Here is an 18143-nt window from a genome sequence, read left to right on the forward strand (position 1 = left end):
CCATGTAATAAATAGTATTATAGGAAGAATAAGGCTAAAATCAAGAGGCTGGGCCTCAGGACTTTTTCCAAAGTGGTCTCGTTATTTTAAAAGATCTGAGGGCCAAGATGTTGATGACAGCTTCATTTTTCCATTAACTCCTTCTTTGGTTTACTTTGCTTATCATAATTTCTATTTTAAGTTACTAAAAGGGAGCTAGCGACACATTTTATTCATTAGAAGGAAAGTTTGCCAAGAGGAGATATTTCTACAGCACAGTTATTGAAATATTAAGCCAGGACGACCATTAAACCAAACAACTAAGTCTACAAATGACGAAGAAAAATAATATGTTTTTTGCGTAGACTCATATTTAAATGTCAGTGACACCATGACTTTCCAAGTCCCATTATAAGTCTATCCTTCTTCAAAATGCTTTGGAAGTATCACTTCTCTGCATCTGGTTTTCTTCCCATATGTCTAAGATACCTGCAAGTACCAGTTTGGACATTTTGCTTCCTCCATTATGTCCAGAGAATGAGTCTATCAATGACAAGCCCTAAATATAAAACAGTGAGCAACCAAAATGTCCATCCTTTTGGGAAAGCAATTCTATTCAATTTGGTTCTTTACAGTAAAAATGGCGGGGTGGGGGTGGAGTGGGAGCAGATAATAAGATAATAATTAGATGGGAAAAGACAGGAAATAATTCCAAACCCATGCATTTAAAAAAAATATCTCAGCATAGTTCAATAATGAGCAGAAAATTACATATGTTAAATATGAGAAAGCATTGGCTTTAACATTGTTGATTCAGAGTTTTAAGGGTTAATTCAGCCCAAGTGTTAATACAGCCTCATCTACAAGAGATGAAACAGTGTATCAGCAAGGACATTTGATACAATTACAGTCTTTGGTACTTATCCACCTCAGTCTGTAACTCAGCCCGAGGCTAGTAGAAATAAATAATGCTTTAAATAGTAAATTGAAAATCACTAATTTTTAAAAGATAAGTTTCTCTCCATGTTATTACTCTTATGAATTATTAAAACTGCCATAACACACACTTTTGTTATATTATTGCTTACTATAGGTTTTTGCATTATAAATTCATCTTGAATAGTAAGACCTACCTGATAAATTTTCTTATTATTTTATATCAGTTTTTCATTTTACCCATTAGATGCTAGCCAATTTCTGCAGGTAAAATTTTAAGGCAAACGAAAAGATACTCCTCAATTATAACTCATTTTCTTTGAGTGTATCAAAGTCATAATCCTTTGATACACAGAAACTCCTTACTATGATTCAAGGTGACAGTGTACCTTCACAGTTCCACTAACTGTCATGATTCCAAACAGCTCCTGGTCTGCTCCGCAAGAAAACAGACCTAGGTGAGACTGCCGACTACAAGTTTCTGTATTCTCACTGGTATTTGATGTACTTATTAACAAGACACATGAGAGGCTACTCCTCACGTCAACTGGTGGAACTTAACTAATAAAAACAATATGTAAGAGAGCCAAGAATAGCCCTGTTTTCAGTAATAATTAAAGTTATTGATACTTCACCTTGATATCATTTTATCCAAATATGACATCTTTTCTTGCAGATAAATCCCAGTATTTCATGACAAGTATGACAGGTACATATATAACCCATCTAAAACCAATGCACATTTGTAGCGGTCTATTTTAAACACCAGAGCTTGTGCTTTGTTTATTGTAACATGCATGTTTGCATCAAAAAACAAGGTTACTGACACAAAATGTTTTTGAAACATACGAATTTGGCTTTTTTTACTCAAAATGAGCAGCATTAGTATCTACAAGTCAGTATGAAATCTTACTATTTTCACTTGCTTCAACATCTGCCTGGGCCCCAAGAAAAATACTCAGCTATGTTAAATAGCTCTCTAATAAAAGCAGGTTTTTCTCATTAACAGTCAATTTCTTCTCACTGACTTTGAGACAAAGTTCTAAGTAAAATGTCCTAATTATTAGAATTATGGAAAGATAACTTCCATTTATGAAAATTAAATAATTTAGTAACTTGTATATAGTTAATAGTTAATGAAGCATAATAAATATTACACTAATTACACTGTAAGTCCATAGAAGATAATATGCCAAAGCAATTCACAGCCATCATTTGCTACAAGGACAAGGCTAAATTTTCACAACAGTAGTCAACTCTCCAACCAGATATGAGGGATTAATTCTTAGTATTATTGTTATTGCTAGTGAGAGTTATTTTTTTTACAAAGTCTTATTTTTTTATAATACACAGCAATATTTTAGACACCCTCTAAATAGCTAGCAGTATGAAAGAAAAACTGGAAGACTAATAAAATTTATGATAAAAATTTATGAAAAAATCACATCAAAAGATCTGTTTATAGAAGATGAGGAACAAAATGAGTATTTTGCAGAAAACATGTATTAGACAGCCCTTAATTTTCCTTTCAGTCTTCTGAAGAAACTAAGCCACTGTCAACTGAAATAATACCATGTTTTCTCAGTGTTGGTCATTATTTTATATACAGCAGGAACCATCACATCTCTACCTACAAATTAGGTACTTCAGTGTGAACCCAAACACTAAAAGCTTTTCTTCCCCTTCTCTCCCTTCCTCAAAGCCAGTAAGAATCAAGTCTTTACTGTCAGCCTAGATTCACAGTGATGTTTTGCCACTTAAGGAAGCAGGTCCCTCATCTTTGCTTTCTGCCAAAGGACATCCTGCACCAGGTAGGAAACCAAATACTCATGCCAACTCCAAGACATTACGTTCCTGCCAGTGCAGAAACTGGATCTTTGTTCTATGTGAGCAGGCAGAAGCCATGTCATCCAAGAACCCACACCCTTCCTACTGGTAAAAGGACACCATGCACTCTGGCAGCATCACAGCAGCCCTTGCTGTCTCCAAAAGGACCAGCTGCAGCCCAGTCCCAGCAGCTGAGGAGGTGCAGATGCCAGCCTGCAAGTGACAGGTCTGCAGCGGCCCAAGAGCAACGAGTAGGAGCCGTCATGAATCAAAGGAAACAGACTCCAGCAGTGCTCAGAGTAATCAAAATGGGCAGTTCCTCGCCAGTGAAACATTACTGTTCATGGGGCTGAATTCATGAAAGCCTCACAATTTTAATAAAGTTGGCACATGCTTCAAGTCCTGATCTGGGACATGTCACTTCTCTTCTGACTCAGGTTATGAGACCGATAATGTAGCTCACATTAGTATACTAATCTTCCTCCATGTGCATGGTATCAATTTAGTCATATAATAATAGAAAGAATCAAATAGCCTTCTCTTTTGCTATAGATAATTACACATCAAGCAAAATGAATCTTTAAGAGGTATCCTTACATGGTAAGGTTTTCAGACTGTATGAAACTTAGGAAAAAAAATGCAAGAAAATGTTTTAGTAAGAAGACAATGACTAAAGAAAGACTTAGGAATATGCTTAATGTTTAAATATGTAAAAAATATATGTGTATATAAATATAATATTTTATGCATTAGTGTTTGTGCCTATTTTATTAATTATGTTTTATATTATTTATTTATGTTTATATAATTTATCATAATGATAATTTATAGGTTCATACATATACGTGATTTTTCAGTGAATGTGTGTCTATTCCAAAATAAAGCATCCTCTTTACAGAATTCTAACATCTTATTAGAAGTTTCTATTGCATATTTTTTTTACAAAAATAGTTATTGAAGTTTCCTTGTCTTCCCAAATGTTCTGTTTTTATAGTGTTATACTGGAAGATATCTTGTCAGGAATTATTATGCAAAATCTTCCTTTGAATCATCCAGTGGCAGAATGAGCATCATTCCTTTGGTAATCACTTCCACCAATTTACAAAGGAACCGTACTACAGCATCAAGTTAATAAAATAACAAAATCCATGCCAAATTAATTATGGCCACATCCTGAAAGATACATAACTACTTGCACACATACACATATATTGATACATATATTTATACAGACTAAATTATGTGTACTTCCTTCTAATACACCAAGTCAGTCAGGACTATATCTCTAAATACTTATAGAGAACTTTGCCTTAGATTGTACTCACTGTTTCTTAAACCATCCAGACAAGCAGAAAACTCAGGAATTTCCTTGATGTTCACTGAAATTTTTGTACAAGCTCTAGAATCCCCCTAAATCAAATGGGACTTTGGTCCAACAAATGTATTCTATTATTGCCTATGAGTACTAAAATTGTGCTTTAATTACATTCCACTGATGTCTACGACTCAAAAAGCCACTGCTGTGTCTGAGGGACAAGTTTTGTAGTCAGAACCCAAAGAATCTACTGAATTCAAGGAAGATTTTGAGCAGAATATTTGTGCTCTTGTTTTTTCCTTCTTTTCTCTCTGGGGGCAGGGGGAGAAGAATAAAATGGCTGAAACTGTTAAAATAAGTAAATCCTAGACAAATGGTTTTCCTAATACTATGGCTGCCTTCATGCATGGTAGTCATTGGCTCATAGGAGCAGACTGTGAATCTGTGAATCTACACAGACTGACATATTTTCTTTAGCACTGAAAATCTGGTGGATGTAGCAGATCCATGATAGGATGTAGTCAGGAATTGTTTACCATCCCAGGCTCAGAGAATACAAGGTCTACACAAGGAAATACTTTTACTTGTCACATTCAAGAAAAACATCCAGTCATAACACAACTAGGGAGACAGCCAGAGTAGGCTGTGCTCCAGCTTATTTCCCTGGCATCTCCTTTACAGGAGTAGTAGCAGTGAAGGAGGAGTAGCATTGACTTACTGTATCTCTATAGCCACTAGAGAAGTTAAAATTGTAGGACAAGGCCTCAAGGACAAGAGTCCAAGTACTGATAGCCTGATGAATAGAGACTTGTTAGAATTTGTAGGGCACAAGCCCTGGGAGCAAAGGAACAAGCTAACTGCAGACCCCTGAGCCATCACAGCTGAGGAGGCAACCAGACGGACAGAGAAACAAGTAGCCAGATAAGGGAACGGATGGCGCCGATATGTAATTAAGAAAGCCGCGTAGAAAGAAACTCCCTAATTTTGGAATAGAAATTATTGCTATGTCAAGATAAACTAATAAGTTCCTATTATTCTAACGGTGTGCCTTAAATATCAACCAATCAGTGTTTTTTTCGCTTAAGATTTAACCAATCAGTGTGTAATATGTAGAAGGTAGAAATGTATATAATTGTAAGAAAATCACTAATAAAGGGACATTTGCTTGCATCAAGCTGCGTCCCGTCTCTTCATTCGCCGCATAAAATAGGGGACTATCCTGCATTTATCATCTCTTCTGCATGGGAGATGGTCAAATGGGGACTTTCATTCTCACCACTAATCTCGTGATGAACTCACTGAAACGGACGGATTCCCCAAATGTCTTATATGACACACTCCAGTTTTCGTTAGCAGTGCAGAAATGAACACTTTGGAATGGAAAATGATAGCCATCTTATGCAGATTTGCAGTGGTAACCTCCTGAGCTAGAAAATATGAATGCCACATTCCTGGCAGTGGACTATGAAGTCAGGCCGACTCTGCCAGAAAGGAAGAAAGGAAGTCAAGTAGCTAAAAAAAAAGTCTGGTTTCAAAATCATGAGCCTGAAAATGACTTGTTTAGTTCCTGCAGTCACTGGACCATGTCCAGAAGAAAATAGATAGCTGTTTACAGTAATGCAACAACTCTTGAAAGCCTTTCTAAGACTGTCTTCTTTCCTCTTGATCAAAACTCTTGTTATGGTCTGCCCCTTTCCATGAGGATACTTATTCTTTTAGTAATGCTGCCAACAGTTACAAGATGTTCCATTCTTGGCTCTACAGCAAATATATTCATTTATTAATCAAAGGGAACAGTCTCCTTGGCGCTCTGCTTTTCAGATCTACTGATATTTGAACCAAAAAGATAAGGAGGGGAAAAAATTTCATAGGAAGCTGTCAGAAGCCAGAAAGTAAGGGGCCATAAAAATGTTCAATAGGTTGCACTAATATTCTGAAAGTTTCCTGTTTGATGCATGTGGATATGGCTTCCTCAGACTGAATTCCCTTTGATCTCTAAAAAAAAAAAATGACTCAAAGAATATTACTTCTTCTGATGCAGAAATGTCAGGAGGAGTAGGAGACGGAGAAGGAGTAAAACTGACTCATCTTGAGAGTCAGATTCAGCAAACTCTAGATATATTATCCATCAAGAAAACTCTAATCAAAAATATGAACAATAGATTGTGTCACATGGGTGATGAACAAGGAATCTGAACTAGCTGGATGCAGGGTCACTAAAAGTACCAGTCTATTGTACTAAAAGAGGACATTTTCATGTGATTAGAGATGATGCAGTTATTATAGCTTTCCATCTCTTGTAGTTAGATGAGCAGGTAAGATTACAGTAGTTTCAATACAAGAAAAGCAGAAAAGGAAGCTATTGAAGATGATCATCTATATTCCCAAAGAAAGGAGGGAAACAAGCGGCGGGGCCGGGCGGGGGGGGTGAGGGGGATGGGCGGGGAGGAGCAGAGGGCAGGGGGAGCGGGGAGGAGGAATGCAGGAAGTTTACTAGTTAAAAAAAAAAAAAAAAAAACAACGTAAAAGATGAAGAAGAGGGAGAAAAAAGAAATACACTATTCTGACCACCTGCTGCTTTAGACTGAGACAAAACATCAATCACCAGCCAACAGCAACGCCTAAGAAAATTTCAATGTCTGTTGGCCATACCACACCACATCAGGACTCTGTCCCCTGTAACTGCTGCAGAGAGAATCAGAAGGATAATAATCACATTTAAAGTAATTACAAAAACAATGGTCTTGGAGATCTCTAATTACCAAACATTTGCTCAAGATCAGGGCACAGTCTATTTGCAAACTATATGATGCCCCATAGCTTCATATTCAATTAGAGCACACTACTACAACAGAAACACAACGGAGCTTTGAAAACCTACTGGGTCCTCTGACCAAGAACATTTGTGTAATATGGCCAACAGGCTGGAGGGAAGGGATGCCATTCAGAGGGACCTTGACAGGCTTGAGAGGTGGGTCCATGAGAACCTCAAGTAGGTTGGGGCAATCATAAGCTGGGCAGAAAATGGATTGAGAGCAGCACTGACTTAGGGGTGTTGGTCGACAAGAAAGTCAACATGGCCCAACAACGTGCACCTACAGCCCAGAAAGCCAACTGTCTCTTGGGCTACATCAAAAGAAGTGTGGCCAACACATTAAGGGAGGTGATTCTCTCCCTCTACTCTAATCTCATGAGACCCCACCTGGAGTTCTGTCTTCAGATCTGTGGCACCCAACATAAGAAAAAATGGACATTTTACAGCAGGTCCAGATGAGGGCCATGAATATTATCAAAGGGCTGGAACACCTTCCCTATGTAGACAGTCTGAGAGAATTGGTGTTGTTCAGCCTGGAGAAGAGAAGGTTCAATGTGGACCTTATTGCAGCTTTTCAATAATTGAAAGGGGGTTATAATAAAGGTGGAGACTTTTTACAAGGGTATGTAGCGAGAGGACAAGGGGCAATGGCTTTAAACTGAAAGTGGATAGATCTAAATTAGGTATTAGGAATAACATCTTCACTGTGAGGCTGGTGAGGCACCGGAACAAGTTGCCCACATTAATTACGGATGCCCCATCCTCCGAAGTGTTTAAGGCCAGTTCAGATGGGGTTTTGATCAACCTGGCCTAGTGGAAGGTGTCCTAGTCCACTGCAAGGGGGTTGGAACTAGATGATCTTCAAGTTCCCTTTGAATCTAAATATATCTATTTTCCTATGATTCTGTGATATTACAAGAATACTTCGCTTTTCTGCGCCCAGGAGACGTGTTCATTGAAAGCAAGCTAAAAAGCAGCTAAACCAGGAAGAGGCTGGTGTACATGGGTTTTTTAAACCCAAGGGCACTGAGGGAGCTGGTAGAGGAGCTTGCCAATCCACTCTCCATAATTTATCCACAGTCCTGGCAAACTGGAGAGGTCCCAGAAGACTGGAGGCTAGCCAATGTGATGCCCACCTACAAAAAGGGCAGGAAGGAGGATCTGGGGAACTACAGGCCTGTCAGCCTGACCTCCAGGCCGGGGAAGGTTATGGAGCAGAACACCTTGAGTGCCATCATGTGGCATGTGCGGGACAACCGGGGCATCAGGCCCAGCCTGCATGGGGTTATGAAAGGCAGGTCCTGCTTGACAAACCTGATCTCCTTCTACAACCAGGTGACCCACCTAGCGGATGAGGGAAAGGCTGTGTTGTCTTCCTGGACCTTAGTGTAAGCCCTTGGCACCATCTCCCATAGCATTCTTCTGGAGAAACTGGCTGCTCATGGCTGAGCAGCTGAGGGAAATGGGCTCATGTAGTCTGGAGCAGAGGAGACTTGGGGGAGGTCTTAGCGCTCTCTACCTGATCAGGAGGCTGTAGGCAGGTGGGGGTAGGCCTCTTCTCCAAGATAACTTGCGACAGGACAAAAGGAAACAGCCTCAACTTATGCCAGGGGAGGTTTAGATTGGATAGTAAGAAAAGTATTTTCACTGAAAGGGCGGTGAAGCATTGGTCAGGTTGCCCAGGGAAGTGATGGAATCACACTTAGCAGCATGGCTTAGCGGTGGACTTGGCAGTCCAGGTTTCAGTCGGACATGATGATCTCAAAGGCCTTTTCCAACCTAAACGATCCTACGATTCTAGGAGGCATTATTCCTTATGTGTCTCTGATTCCAAATTGTTTACAGCACTCCTCATGAAGAAATAAAGCAAAGATAGTACATATATAAAAAAGAAACAGAAGAGAAAAAAAAATAATGGATAAGAAACAGAAGCTTCTAATAACAGCAGGAAAAAAAGTTTGTATTTGAATATTTAAAGATATCTTTATTGTATCTCACAAACAAGTATCTTTTCCTTCTAATCTTCACACCAAGTTTGCCTCCTAAAACTAATTATGCATGTGATCAAATTCAAACAAAGTAGTTTAATTACCTCTTTTGGCACTAATTTATAGCCTCTAGATTCTTCCTAATTAAGAACCCTAAGCACTGTTTCAATCTTCTCCATCATACCTCTATCACCTGGTGTGATTCATACCTGCTAATTCCCTTCAGACACTAATGCTATATATCAGAAAGACATTTCCTAGGATAAAAGTGAACTTTTAAACTATGTAAGAGTTAAATGGAAGAGGTTTATATGCCAAAATTTTATCCTTAAACAAAGCATCACTATTCCTGTATTATATACATAGTCAATGCTCTGAAAAAGTCTGCAATTCAACTTCAAAATATTTTCGACTTCTCAAACATGGTGGCTTAAAACAACTGTTTTTCATTGATTTGCTATTTTTTCACTGAAACACCATTTTCTATTGCTGAAATCCTTACAATGGTATTCTCCTGTGTATTTGTGTGTGTGTGTGTGTGTGTGTGTGTGCAATGAAGCATTTTTAAATCTTATATGCCTTTTTTTTACAAGGCAATGCTTTAAATTCAATGCAATATACAGTCCTTTTTCATAAGGACCCTGAAACAGATGAAGGGGTTCTTTACAGCAGCTGGGATATGTTTAATGTACCTAGTGTGAATTGCTATTCTTATCAAGGAAAAGCATAGAAATTTCACCTGAATGAAGTATGCTGGAATAGGCCAAAATTAACAGAAATTTTTTCTTACTTTTGCCAGTCTTGATTTTAAACAAATACAAATTTTGTAAGTCTAGGTATTTTTTAAAGCCACAGCAATTAAAATGCAAAATGTAAAGCTTTAAATGTTAATAAACACAGTAAATCTAGATTTGATAAATGGAAGGAAGACTGGGTTTGTTTCATTAGAACTAAAAGGTCTTCTACTGGCAATACTCTATTGTGTTACAATTTCTTATAGGAAAATATTTTTATCATTCATAAATGATCCAAAATAAAACCCTAGATCTTCACATGTGCTGCTACAGGACTTCTATAACAATCATTCAGAACAAGCTGAAATAAGAGATACCAACATTTAAATAAATGTTATTACACTTGGTAGAACTTTACTTTTCTCATTTTAAAAAAAATTTACATAATTCTACACTACCACATGTGGGTGGAGTAGGAGTTCAAAACAAATGAGTCAATATTTTTCTTCAGGAAAAATACCATTAGCAGAGCATTCATGAGTAATCATATAATCACAGGCAACTGTCCCAGACCCATAATATATGACGACAGGCACGCTTTAAAGAAATAGCTCAGACAGAGAGAAAGCTCTCAGTATGGAAAAGCCAAGATGTTATTCCAAAAACAATGAATAAAAACTTGACAAATTTCCTGCAACCAATTATAACACAGTCCCCTCAGCTGTAAAATGAGATTATTAACATTCCTGCTCTGCCAATCCTTAAATCTTTTCCCTAGTCATACTTGAAGTTCTTCAGTGCAAGAACTTTCCTCTTACCCTTTTAACTAGAGTCTGCCACACTGGGTTCTGTTATATTCTGCTGAAGAACAGGAAAGGCAACTAAAAACACAAAGTCCCATTTTATTATGTTGTAAGGGTTAACGCTTTAGAATTGCTTAAGTTAAATGACCAAAACTGCTGTTTATTTTTCACCATCTCTTGGATGTAGACATTTATGCATAACATACATAAAAAAAGGCAGGAAAGACTAGTTTAAATATATTATTTCATTCTGTAAAAAATTAGAAAAATCTAATCTACTATAAAATTTCCAGCTTGCTTTTTGCATGAAAGATTTGGAGAACATCTTTCTGTCAAACTTACTTAGAATATTTTGCAGTAAATTAGCAGAAAGCATGCATAACTGCAACCAGAACAATCACTGAATGGAATTCAATATAAATTTAGAAATGACTGCATTTCTTTCAGTGATGATACTTTACTACCACCTTTTAAACGACAAAGCCTTTGTGCCATGGCGTGGCAAAATGGAAACACTCTAAAATGGTAAAACAGTCTGGATATGAGCAGTCAAGTAACAGCTTATTCCTACATATTTCCTACACAATAGAAACAGTGGGCCCTTCTAAAGTCTTATTTCTCTGTCATCCTTTCCCTTGTAGACTTATCCCTCCCTTTAGACCTCTGCAGCCCTGTGACCCCCTAAACACCATATTGCTCTGTGGAGGAATTATAGAGGAATGAAGGCAGGTTAATTATCATTGATAATATACAGCTGTGGGCTGGCTTCAGGGGCAGTGGGTTAGCTGATGTGGATAAGGTGCAGTTGTGGCTGGTTCCTGCTGAGTAGTTAAATAGCTCTAAGGGGTATGGAAGAGGAGTATGGGATGAAGAGAGTCCTAGAAGAAGCAGAAGGGAGACACACTCATGAGTCTCCATGTCCTTCAGAGAGATTACTATTGACTTCAATGTGTCTTTCTGGATATGGGTAATCAGATAAAAGTACTTGTAACTTGTGCCTAATGCAAACCAGCAAATGTGATTTTTGGTATTCATAGAATCGTAGGATCGTTTAGGTTGGAAAAGGCCTTTGAGATCATCATGTCCGACTGAAACCTGGACTGCCAAGTCCACCGCTAAGCCATGCTGCTAAGTGTGATTCCATCACTTCCCTGGGCAACCTGACCAATGCTTCACCGCCCTTTCAGTGAAAATACTTTTCTTACTATCCAATCTAAACCTCCCCTGGCATAAGTTGAGGCTGTTTCCTTTTGTCCTGTCGCAAGTTATCTTGGAGAAGAGGCCTACCCCCACCTGCCTACAGCCTCCTGATCAGGTAGAGAGCACTAAGACCTCCCCCAAGTCTCCTCTGCTCCAGACTACATGAGCCCATTTCCCTCAGCTGCTCAGCCATGAGCAGCCAGTTTCTCCAGAAGAATGCTATGGGAGATGGTGCCAAGGGCTTACACTAAGGTCCAGGAAGACAACACAGCCTTTCCCTCATCCGCTAGGTGGGTCACCTGGTTGTAGAAGGAGATCAGGTTTGTCAAGCAGGACCTGCCTTTCATAACCCCATGCAGGCTGGGCCTGATCCCCCGGTTGTCCCGCACATGCCACATGATGGCACTCAAGGTGTTCTGCTCCATAACCTTCCCCGGCCTGGAGGTCAGGCTGACAGGCCTGTAGTTCCCCAGATCCTCCTTCCTGCCCTTTTTGTAGGTGGGCATCACATTGGCTAGCCTCCAGTCTTCTGGGACCTCTCCAGTTTGCCAGGACTGGTGATGAATGTTCTTAGTAGTTCCTAGTAGTGTGTCCTGGTTTTGACTGGGACAGTTAAATTTCTTCCTAGTAGGTGGCACAGTGCTGTGTGTCTGATTTAGTATGAGACTAATGTTGATAACACACTGATGTTTTAGTTGTTCCTCAGTAGTGCTTACTCTAAATCAATGACTTTTCAAGTTTCCCATGCTATGCCAATGGGCAAGTGCACAAAGTCAGTAGGGGGCAGAGCCAGGACAGCTGACCAGAGCTAGCCAAAGGGATATTCAGACCATAAAACGTCATGCTTAGTATATAAGCTGGACAAAGTTGGCTGGGAGCTGCTGATCACTGCTTGGGGACTAGCTGGGCATTGGTCAGTAGTTGGTGAGCAATTGTATTGTGCATTTTCTTGGGTTTGGGCTTTTTTAGTTTTTTCTCCTTCAATTTTTTTCCTCTCTCTCCCTCTCCTCTTCATTACAGTTGTTGTTTTTGTTGTTATTATTATTATTTTATTTCAACCATTAAACTTTTTTTATCTCATTCCACATGTTTTACCTTCTTACGGTTCTCCTCCACATCCCACTGGGCGGGGAGGGGCAGGGAGTGAGCAAGCAACTATGTGGTACTTAGTTGTGGCTGGGGTTAAACCAGGACATAGTGTCACAGGCTCTGCCCTGAGCTGAGCGCCCCGCGCTCAGGGCTGGCCTGGCCTGCTTTCAGCGCCTGCCTTAGGGCCACCTGCCTATTCCCCCCCTTGCCTGGACATGCCTCCATGGAAGGGTCTGGCAAACACAGTTTCTTAGTTGCTGTTTAAGAAACAAGAGCCCATGGAGGGAGCTGAGCCTGGGGAGGGGGTCACCTCACCCCTCAACTGGGAGCAGCCAGAAGGCAGCAGCATAGGGAGCACACTGAAATAACAAGCAGTAGGCTCCACTGCTGAGGAGGAAGGAGTTCAACAAACATTGAAATCTTCCCAGCAAAGATAAGCATCCTGCAGTCTCCCCATTATCCCTCCTACCACCCCTCTGCCTCGGGAGAACTGACAGCATTGACCCAGAGGGGGGCTGGAAAGGTGAGCACAGCACCTGAGAAAAAGGAAGAAATTAGCAACTTCTCCTGTATAACAAGTTTAAGAGTAATTTTATTTAGAAGAATTTTCTGTATTAATTTAGACCTGTTTTTCTGAACCTGCTTGCTGTCCTCTGATTAGATTGCTAAGATTTTAAATACACCAGTAGTAAATTCTTGGGTCCATGTATGGTATGTTACCTTTTGCCAATAATATTTTGAGTGTAACATGTCATATAGTTATTTTTGGTACAACAGGAAAAAATATCAGATTAAATAATTACCATTTATAATTAACATAGGAAATACTTATGGAAAAAAAAAACACCACAAAACCAACCAAAGAAACCCCAACCCTCTGGGTTAAGCTTTATCACAAGATACTGCTTAGATGAAAATAAAAAGGAAAGCCAAAGTTAGAATCACATCAGCAGTAGTAACAAACTTTTACAAGGCTATGCAAGCAGTGCAAAATGTAACAAAATTATTTTGGAAATCTTTAAATGAATCTATGCTCTCAGCAAAGCGTTAATTTACTGTGAGCACAGAAGTACTTTTAATTTAATCTTGAGGGAGCAATGTTCTGTGTTTGACAGTGAGAAAGAAGAAATGGCCAAAAATCCTCAGATTTCTGGCAAAATTAACCAAACCTCACATTCATAAGAAATTACTGTAGCCATGCCCCTAAGACCATATCTATTGTGCAGAATTTACTGTACTGCATTGACCACAACTGTATGGAACTACCATATGTATTAATTCTAATTTAGAACATATAAATCAAAAGTGACAGAAAGACCCGTGTATGTTTTATTGGTCTGTATACACTGAAGATGTGAGTACACATAAATAATAAAGAACTAGCTTTGCTGTTAGACACTCAATTCTTGAATCATACTATAAAATTAAAGGAATACTGTGGATGAAAATGTGAAATTACACGTTTGCATAAGAGTAATGTGCAGTATGACACTAACAGGAAAACAATTGAGTTGTCAATTCCAGTAGGTCATAGTTAATTTAGCAAAAAGGTGTTTTTGTCATTCAGCGGAGTATACTAACTTTCCCTCCGTTCTGCTTTTTAGTAACTTTAAATATTAATCTCTGGACTAGCTAATTTAACTACTTGTCTGTCATTGAAGTAGTTATAAAAGTTTCTATCACAATAGTTTTATTTTCATGCTGTCTAAGATATGTACTGTATTTGTTTGAATGAATGAAGATAACTATTTAATATGTATAAACTTTGGAATGTAAGTATTAAGATTTCTATTAACTAAAAGCACTAATCAATAGGAAAACACACAGTGATGAATAGTCTCTTTGTGTCCCACCTACTCACAGGTACAAATTCTTCAAACTCTCATCAGAACCAGTCCCTGGGCAACCTCTATATTTATGCAATGATTGATATGTTTCATATGAACACTGAAGGATCGGGGACCGAAGCTGATTTCAGTCTTTTCAAAGGATGATTGAATTGCTAGTCTGAGATCTAGTGACCCTTATACAGGCTTCTTCAGTTTCAAAAATGCCTGAATCCCAGGTTCCACTGGGGTTCAGCTTTGGCAGATGTAAGAGGTGCCTTTAGGGGTTTAGTCACTCCTTCACAGGCTGAGAAGTGTGAATAGCAAGTTGCTCTATGCTAGTGTGCAGAAAGACAGAAACCCTTCCTCTAGAAGCTACCTGAAGGTCTGCTCATATACCTTAGATAAGTACTCCAGTGCAGGCATTAAAAAAAAAAAAAAAGATAGGTGCTTGACAGCCTACACCTAGTATTCTCTTTTGGTCACCTCTGCTGAGGCTTGATAAATTTATACAGCATCTTAGTCACTTTTATCACGGACCCTATAGAAATCCCAGTAAATCTGGCTTGCATAAACTATCTGACACCTTCTCTGTAGATGCTAAAGTGACTAAAGGGGGTCTTGTCCTTCATCCTTCTGATTCACTTTCTTGCTGTTCCCAGATTTTCTTCAATTTGCCAAAACATATCTGATATTCAGGTTAGGATTAAATTTATCAGTTAAGCTGACCAAATTCAGGTTTGTATTTTAAAACAGTTTCATAAAAATAGACAGCTACACGTCAACACTTGAGATGTCTTACTCTGTGAGCAGAATGGAAACCCCTACAGAAGAATAGTAAGAGTAAAGCTAAGAGCAAAATGTCCATAAATGAGAACACCAAACACAATGCCTGAAGTCTTTATTCCCTTTCGAGCTGTGAATGAGAAGGAGTACCCGGAGTTCAGCTGAGATACTCTTCCCCAGATCCTGACTTGGTGTCAGACTCCCCTTCCTATCTAGTGCACCTAACTCTGCACATCTCACCTAAATCGTTCCACTTCCACAGAAGTAAAGGAACATTTCACTTCTACAGACATTAATTACTGATAGAAAAGAAGGATGAAAGAGGTCTCCAAATACTTTGTTTCAACATAACTTTTACAACTGCTTTTTTCCCTCTTGAATCTTGCTCTATAAATAACTCCAGTTACTACACAGAAATGCCCGTAGCAGATGTCCAAAACTTGCAGGTTTCAGTTTTGGAGAAAGATTTCAAAATGGCAAAGAAAAACTAACAACAAAATGAAGGCAATAATTTCACTCCTGTGCACGTTGGCAAAGATAGGTGGTATAGCATGTCAGCGCTCGATCCACATATCTTCAAACTTGAGAAGATGCACTGGTAAAATATTCATATAAATCTCCTTTCTGATAATTATAATGGAAGCACTAGAATATTTCTTTATTGAACCTAAACACTCAAGCCCCTAGAAACTACAATTCCCATTAAAAAATAGGACCTAATACCAGTCTCAAATTAAATTTTTGTTATTTTGTTACTCAAATTAAGTAAAAAGTTGACAAATTTCTACAAAAATAAATTTGCTACTTCTTGTGTCCTTTGTGAAATGCATTTTGGCAAAAAAAAAGAGCAAAAACAGTAGGAAAACAAACCTGGAAAATCCTTCCAGGCTTTCTTAGATCCTTGGCATAAGCAGTAGAAAAAATTTACTGTTGTGAAACTTCAATGGTATCTTATTATTGCCTCCCACTGCTATACATATTTACTTGTCTATTTTTTTCTGAGCAAGGTGGGAAATACAAACATCTATTTTCATATGAAAAGACTCATGATATACAATTTTTCTTTTTATGTCTATGCAATGAACTAAAGACTTCTAAAAGGGAAATTTAACATGGAGAGAGAGAATGCCTTCTAATAAAAAAAATACTGCTTTGTTTTAGAACACCAAAGGCCTTCAAGAAGTTTTCCATGATGGCCGAGTTAATTTCTCTACTTCTTACTAACCAAACAAAGAAATTAATGTAAAGGGTTTGCTATTTTTCATAGCATCTTTCCAGCCATTTTCGTTTGCTTTCCTAAATTCCACTTCTTTCAATAAAATCTCAAGACAATTAATTTTCCAGTCTCAAATTGGGAACAGAACCTTCTAGTTATATCAGCTGCTTCTGAAACAGTTATTATGCTGCATAAAATGATATGTGAAAATTAAAAATTAAATCATATCTTTAAACAGGGAATCCTGAACTTCTTATGGAGCACTTCCTAAAACTTTCAGTATTGTCTCTATTTTCTAATTTTTTTTAATTTTTTTGTGATTTCTTTTTGTAATATGAACTGCCCTCATACAAGCAATATAAAAAAATAACTCTTTTACGTGCATGTCAAACTGTGTGTTAGCAAAGCATAGATATAATAAGCTATTGAATATTCTTACAAGCCCTCAGGAATGTATTCTGACTTTAGAAATACATGTTTTATTTGGACAATGTAATGTCTATGCAATTAAGATAAATTAGATAATTGTGTGCTTATAACATATCACATCAAAACTTTAATTGTAGATATCACATAGCACAATAACAAGTTCCTACTCCAAATGGAGCACACTAACAGATATATCAGAACGTTCCCAAAAACTCTGTAGTAGTTCAGTCATGTGAACAGAAATACTGCAGCTCTTTATTGGTTTCACACTGTGAAAGCCACTAACTTTCAATTTTGTGATGTTATTCAACACAACTTGATCAGCTATTTTATGCCACTGTGCATAACAACAACAAAAGATAAAAGACAAGTAATAAAATAAGAATTTGTTATAGTCAACTGCCTTGTCCTATTATAGAGATGATAGGCCGAGAAGAAAAGGCAGTAAGTTAGATTCAGAATTGTCAGGCTCTATTAAGAGAAAGTCATTTTGCTCTGATTATGCCAATGAGAGCAAAAGAAAGAAAGAATTAGAGAAGACAGCATGTTTTCGAGTACTTTAAAAAATACATAGTTATATAAAGAAAAAGAGTCAAAGAATAAATGTTACATCTAAATGATAGTCTCTACGGAAACCTTACTCTTTTATCAAACAAAAATTCACTTTCTCAATTCATTCACTTTTAGCTCCTTTGGTGTGACCCTAAGGATACGTTCCATGCTACTGACACACGCTTTGCTTTCTTTTTACTAATATATACTAATTTCTGGTATTTCAGATACAAATTTATGTCTTTTTAGCAAAGAAAAAAAAAGTTAGAATAATCCCATGGCATAATCTATATGAGTTTTCCATGTTTTGAACTTCCTGCTATTGATTAGTATTTTTTAATATTTAAAACATAACTATTATATATATATAATTTTAAATATAATATTTTTTCAATTCTGTATTGGCTTTAGATATGCACTAAAATAAAATATATATGAAATATAATTACCAACTCCTTTGACTGCATTTTTGCAAATCTTAAAAAAACATCTGGAAAACACACAGGGCACTCTATTTTGGTCTTGTTTTTCAATTCATAAACTACCCCAACATTCAACTGGCAAAAAAATTTTAGCAAGACTCTGGTGTTTTATTTAAAACTGTTTAATACCAGTCTTCACCACTAAAACACTGTAGAGACACATTAA

The 18143-nt window shown here is 37.8% G+C and overlaps 1 protein-coding gene across 8 annotated transcripts in view; it reads right to left on the reverse strand.

The window, feature by feature from the left end:
* The window catches only part of TAFA5 (TAFA chemokine like family member 5), a 443592-nt gene that overhangs the window by 275132 nt on the left and 150317 nt on the right, over positions 1–18143 (reverse strand). The gene's annotated exons all lie outside the window — the stretch shown is intronic.

Source organism: Falco cherrug, chromosome 5 (assembly GCF_023634085.1).
Source record: "Falco cherrug isolate bFalChe1 chromosome 5, bFalChe1.pri, whole genome shotgun sequence".
Taxonomy (NCBI): Eukaryota; Metazoa; Chordata; class Aves; order Falconiformes; family Falconidae; genus Falco; species Falco cherrug.